A 6,550-nucleotide genomic window follows, 5' to 3' on the forward strand; every position below is an offset into this window, starting at 1 on the left:
AAAAGAAAAAAAAAAGAGAGAGAGAAAAAAGAAACTGTCTAAAGAAAGAAAAATTATAACAGATATTCTCTTCAAGCATCAGGAATGAAAGGATGAATACCTAATGTAAAGATGAAAAAGAAAGCTGGCCTTAAGGCCCACATGGTACTAGAGACGACAGCCATCCACTCTCTGAAGCTAAGCTTCTAATTATCAACCAATAGGCTTTCAGCAGCCGCCCCCCCCCACCCCCCCCCCCCCACACACCCACACGCATGCTTTGGGCACTTCCCTTTTCTCTTCCCCCTTCTCAATGAGCTACATAACCAGACACCTGTGAAGCCAAATATCCACCAAATGTGGATTTATACAGACTGGTCCAAAGATCTGCCCTTGTGAACAAATAAGTTATCAATGTCACTCTGGAGAGCGTAGGTCTCCAGTGACAAGTGAGGTCAGCTCGCACAGGCACACTTGCCTCCTGTTGTCCTCACACAGCAGGGACACCTCACCAGACACTGGCACCAGTTACTGCATTTTACAACATTCAAAATTTACACTGGCATTTCGAGCCAGTGTGTTTCTGTTCACTACAAACTGCTACAATAGCAACAAAATGGACAAAGCCAAAAGGCCAAATCAAAAGCTCCAACGGCAAAGGCGAGACAACCTGGGAATCAATGAACTGCAAATAACAGACTTAGCAAACACACCAATGGCCTAAGTTCCTGATGATACTGACAAAGAGGTGACTGACTGGGAAGAGAGGCTGAGGACGTGGCAGCAGGAAGCCCTGTGCTTCATCCCCAGTACCACGGGAACCCTAACCCTGTAACCTCAGCATTCCAAAAATGAAAGATCAAGAGCTCAAGGTCATCCTCAGCTCTCAAAACAAACAAAAAAGTAAAACTGCTTCTTAGCCCTTGGCTAAGATCAAATGTGACCATCAAAGCAGAAACAGTGTCTGTACATTCTGGGGGAAAAAAACACATGGCCAACTAAAGCCATCCTGCTGAGAAAATCATGCCAACTTAAGGAAGTGCTCAGGAAGGATTGTGCTAGACACTGTGGGAGCCCACACAGCAACACTCAGACTCTGTAATCTTCCAGGCCAGAGACAGTGTCTCCAGTAAACAAGTCAAAAGGAAGGAGACAGTGCAGAGGACAGACATTATCCCTACTGAGCAGTGCTTCTATGGTAGTACATGTCATGCATACAGGAAGGCACAATTAACACACAACTAAAAGGCCATATTCTCATCTCAACCTTATACCTCAAATGCATGCATTACATACATCACTCACTTCAAAAGCCGCCTTGAAGGTGTGATAGCCACACCCATAATCCCAGCAATCTTGAGGTACAAGCAGGATCAGGAAATCAAGGGTATCCTGATTATAAAAGCAAGTCAGAGGCCAGCCTTGGCTACATGAGACTTGTCTCAAAATAGAACCACAAACAAGTAAGTAAAAAAAACTATCTTGAGAGGCTACAGGTATGGTATGGTTGGTAGAACAATTGTCCAGCATTTATAAAACCTGAGATCAGCTGGGAGGTGGTAGCACAGGCCTTTAATCCCAGCAGAGGCAGGCAGATCTCTGAGTTAAAGGCACACACATCTCTGAGTCTGAGGCCAGCCTGGTCTAAAAAAGTGAGTTTCAGGACAGCCAAGGCTACCCAAAGAAACCCTGGGGGGGGGGGGGAACAACATAAATGGCTGCCAGGCAAGGGTGGAGAACATCTTTAATCCCAGTACCCAGGCAGAGGCAGGTGGATCTCTTGAATTTGAGGCCATTCTGGTCTACAGATGGAGTTTCAGGAGAGCCAGGGATATAGTTCCAGCACAGCTAGTGATACAGAGGAACCGTCTCAGAAAGTCAGAAAGAGACACAAATGGAACCTAGACAGTGGTGCACCCCTTTAATTCAAGCACTTGGGAGGCAAAGGCAGGCAGATCTCTGAGCTGGAGCCAGCCTGGTTTATAGAGGTTTGTAGAGCAAGCTCTAGGACAGCCAGGACTACAGACAGCCTGTCTCAAAAACCAAAACGGAACAAAATGTCAAAAGAGACATAATGAGGACTGGAGAATGGCTCTCAGGTTAACTGTGCTTCCTGCTCTTGCAGAGGACCAGGGCTCAGTTCTTGGCACTCACATGGTAGCTCACAGCTGTCTATGATTCCAGTTCCAAGGGACCCGATCCTCTTTTGACCTCTGCAGGCTTCTGTATGCATGTAGCGCATGTACATAACTTCAGGAACACACACATAATTTTTTTTTATAAAAAGAGACTAATATCATGCCTGAAGCCAAATTCAAACAAGGTTGTACATAGCTCAGGACCTCAGAGATGCTGGTGAGACAACTAGACATCTGGCATCACGGAGACCAAGTTCATGTGTAAGCTGCTATGACAAGGGGTATCATATTCTAGCGCTGTACACAGACATACATCTGGACCAGGAACCAGCCTGCTGAGCATCTCTTCAGAAGAATCAGGGAGTACCGATGGCAGGACAGGCCTAGACGGTCAGTGCCAGGGCTGTTCACAGGCACATGAGGGGCCCTTGTACTTCCCTGCTGTGTTTGTGAAACCCCATAATAAAAAAGCGTGCTTTCTCATCTAAAGCAAAATCCCTAATGCTAAAAGAAAATATCAGAAAATCATTGTAACAAATATGAGGTCAGACACAAGCTTGCTGGCCACTGTGGTCTATGTCCCTGTCATGTGTACCCTGGTGTCCAACTATAATCAAGAACCCATCTTAACAGGCACACACCTTTAATCCTCGCACTCAGGAGGCAGAGGCAGGCAGATCTCTCAAAGTTCAAGGCCAGCTTGGTCTACAGAGTGAGTTCCAGGACAGCCAGGGCTGTTACGCAGGGAAACCCTGTATTAAAAAATAAAAACAAAAGAACCTATCCTGGAAAGCATTTTTACAAAACTCCATAAGGTCAAGGGTCCAGTCTTCCCATGCATCCTCAGGATGTCTCACAATTGTAAGTGAAACCACTGACCTGTAATTAACTCCCAGCATGGCTGCAGGCTGCTCTGGAGGAGACAGAAGGTGCTCAAAGGTCTGAAACCATTACTGTATTATCGGGCCAAACCTGGTGCCATTTCACTAGTTTTCAGCAGACCAAAGGCCACCAGAAGCTGAGCTTCAAGATGGGGCAAGGCCAGCCGCACAGTGTTCCCAGGGAACTCTCCTGATGGACCTCTACAATTGACGTGTAGATCTGCAGGAAGATGGGGCTGTGTACCACTAAGGCACCTAAATACATAGCACTCCAGATGGCCCACAGGGTAGAGGAGCACCTACCCTGACCAGTCCTCAGACCTTCTTTCTGCAAGTCTATCCCATCTCCAGGGTCTAGTCCAGAACATGGGTGTCAACATCCCTGTAACAGGCTCTGCGTTTTTTCAGTTTAGCAGAACACCCTGAGAGATTGCAAAGCTGTGTTTGGGAACTGAGCCTCTTCTGTTAAAGGAAACTAAGTCCAGCTTTCTGAACAGAAAACACCACTGTGGAGAGTTGGAGTATTAAAGTTCCAGAGCCAAACTATCTTGGGTTATCACTCCCCCCCTTAACTGCCACTCATTGCCCACCTTACTGTTTGACCTAACATCCCTTTGACTATCAGGCAAAAGCTCTGCCATGTGTTCTCAGCAGAGCCTCATCAGACAGCACCGCCATTTCTACAACGGCAGCAGAAGATCCAAACCTTGCTGAGCTGCCGGCCTCGTGTTCCCACCGGTGCACGTGGTAAATGCCTGGACCTGCCTCTTGTTCTGCAACTACACAACGTTCATGACAGCCTCTGTGCTGGGACATTTTACTTGGAACACCCCAATCCTTTATTCTTGGGCCAAGGTGACTCACATGGCTCAGAATACTCTTCCTCCCTCTGAGGTGAGGGCCGTGGGCTGTCTTGCTTTCCATTTATTTATTCCTGTGTGTATGTAGGGATGAGAGGGTATGTGTACCACAGGCACATGTGGAGAGCAGAGGACAAGTAACTCATGGCGTGCTTCCATGCTTCCACTGAGCAACTCACTGGCCCAGAGCTGGGCCTCATGTGTTGACACAGCACACTGCCACGCTGAGATCACACACAAAGTAGACGGAAAGGCAGACCTCACTTCCTGGCAATGGACCTTTAATCGGTGCTGTCTGGGGAGGTATTTCCCTCTCAAGTCTACAGAAAACCCAGGAAACTAGCTCTGGGCATCAGTTTACTCTTCTGTCTTCTCCATGAATAACTCTAGGCTGGGGGCAGGGCTCTCTCCTTCCATCACTGTAGCCCCTCCCAACCTGAGACACTCAACAATTATTCTGCTACCCATTAAATGCCTACCGGTTTCAAAAGAGCCCTTATCAGGCTCTTTGCTGTCCTCCATCTCAAGAGGACCTGACCCAACCAAGCCCAAAATGTTCCACTACTTCCAAGAATTTCTATGAATTCTCCTACTTTACTCTTACAATGCGTCTAAAGGTTATTTGTAAAAACAGATCTAGAGCAGATATGCTGGCACGTACATATGATCCCCGAACATGGGAGACTGAAGAAGAGGACCTGGGGTTACTATTCTACACTTTAGACCCTTCCTCTCTCCCTCTCTCTTTCCCTTTCTTTCTTTTCCGAGACAGGGTTTCTCTGTGGCTTTGGAGCCTTCCTGGAAGTAGCTTTGTAGACCAGGCTGGTCTCAAACTCAAAGAGATCTGCCTGCCTCTGCCTCCTGAGTGCTGGGACTAAAGGTGTGCACCACCACCACCACCACCACCATGCCTTTAAGACCTTTTCTCAAACAAATAGTTTGAGAAGGGAAGGAGGGAAGGAGGAAGTCAGGGAGAAGGGAGGGAGGGAAGGAGGAAATCTAGACTTTGGACGATGAGTCATTAGAACAACCAGGAGGGACATCACTGTCAGCTTGCTGAAGAACCTAGTCATGGGAAACCTCTGCTGTTAAAACCAGGTCTGGCAAGCTAGACAGGATCTCTACAACACACAGCATGCATGAGTAATTCAAACATTCTAAAGCCACTTTTTCTCAACACCTGTAATCTCAGAACATGGGAGATAGAGGCAGGAGGATGGGAAATTCAAGGTCAATCTGGGCAGAGACCCTATCTGAAACAAATGTGGCAGAAACTCTCCAGTTAGTTTCTGTAGAAAAATGTTAAGTCTTCAATCCCCAAAGCCCCTGCTTGATCAGACAGGAAGCTAATAGATGTTCCTGAAGAACCTGCCCTGTCCCAAAACAGGAGTCCTCCCCCATACCAAACACACCATTCCACCCTCACTCAAGGGTAGACGGCACAGGAGTCTACCCCAGAGAAACAGCAGCCATAGGCACATGCTCCTGATAGCACCTTTCATCCCACGGACCCCAGAGCCACAGCATTTACTGTCAAAGTTGACATATCAAAGCATAACAGAACTGATTAGGCCCACTCGGGGTACCACCACATCCTCAGAGCCAATCCTTCCTCAACATGTAGTCAGTGATCTGGCATGAACTATTTGGCTGTGTCCCCTAGGTAGGCCTGTTCGACCCAACAAATGACATGAAAGAGTCACTCAGGAATACCGTGAAGAGAACATATCCTGCAATGGTCAAAACACCTCTCCTAGACTGAGGTGGAGGATGGGAAAGCGCGTCAAAGCTAGCTACGCAATCTGAACACCAGCAGTTCTGTGCACAGCCCAGAGGCAGCTAGAGCCTACCCCTTCCCAACATCTCCTGGAGGCACCAGCCCAGGGCAGGGTGGCCAGGCCTAGTGAAGGATCTCCTCCTTTCCCCCTTCAGCAGGGCCAGTTGGGTGGACAATGCTTCTTGGCTGTGTTGCCTTCTTGATCACCTTCTCTTCGGTATCTCTGTCCTCCTCTGTCATTTAGGTGTCACCTTGTAAACCCCAGCAAGCCAGGAGCCACAGAAAACAGGTATGATAGAGGAAGGAGTGTTCAACAGGATTCCATACACCAAGTACTCCGGTAAGGCAGCATGGCCCAAGGGCCTCACGGGCTACACCACTGATCCAAGAGTGCTTTACAGCTCCCAAAGGGTAGCAGGAAAAGGAGCAGACTTTGCAGCCCCGTAAACCCAGGCCTATGCTGGGGCAGCAGCAGTATAGCCTAGCAGGAGGAGATAGAGAATGAGATCGTCCATGCCCATCTCATCTCTTCTCCAAACCACCCTGCAGTTCTCGGTTCATAGCCACTGGACAAATGCTCTTTGCTAGCACCGATGAAAGTGTAGTGTGGTGATATGTTGTTTATACTCTTAACAAAGCTTGCCTGAAGAACAGGGGGCGGAGCTAGCCACTAGCTAACCACAAGGCAGGAAGTGAGATGGCTGGGTGGACAGAATACAGGAACTGGCTCTCTTCTCAGTCTGAGGATTCGTAAGGTAAGAGCTCTAGTGGCCGCTGCTCTGCTTCTCTGATCCTCAGCTTCCACTCCCCTAATATCTGACTCTGGGCTTTTATTATTAAGACCAATTAGAATTTGTGTTACAGTCTAGTAGGTTTTGTATACATTTAGAATCACAGAAACAATCCCTACTCTTT

Source organism: Phodopus roborovskii, unplaced genomic scaffold (assembly GCF_943737965.1).
Source record: "Phodopus roborovskii unplaced genomic scaffold, PHOROB, whole genome shotgun sequence".
Classification (NCBI taxonomy): domain Eukaryota; kingdom Metazoa; phylum Chordata; class Mammalia; order Rodentia; family Cricetidae; genus Phodopus; species Phodopus roborovskii.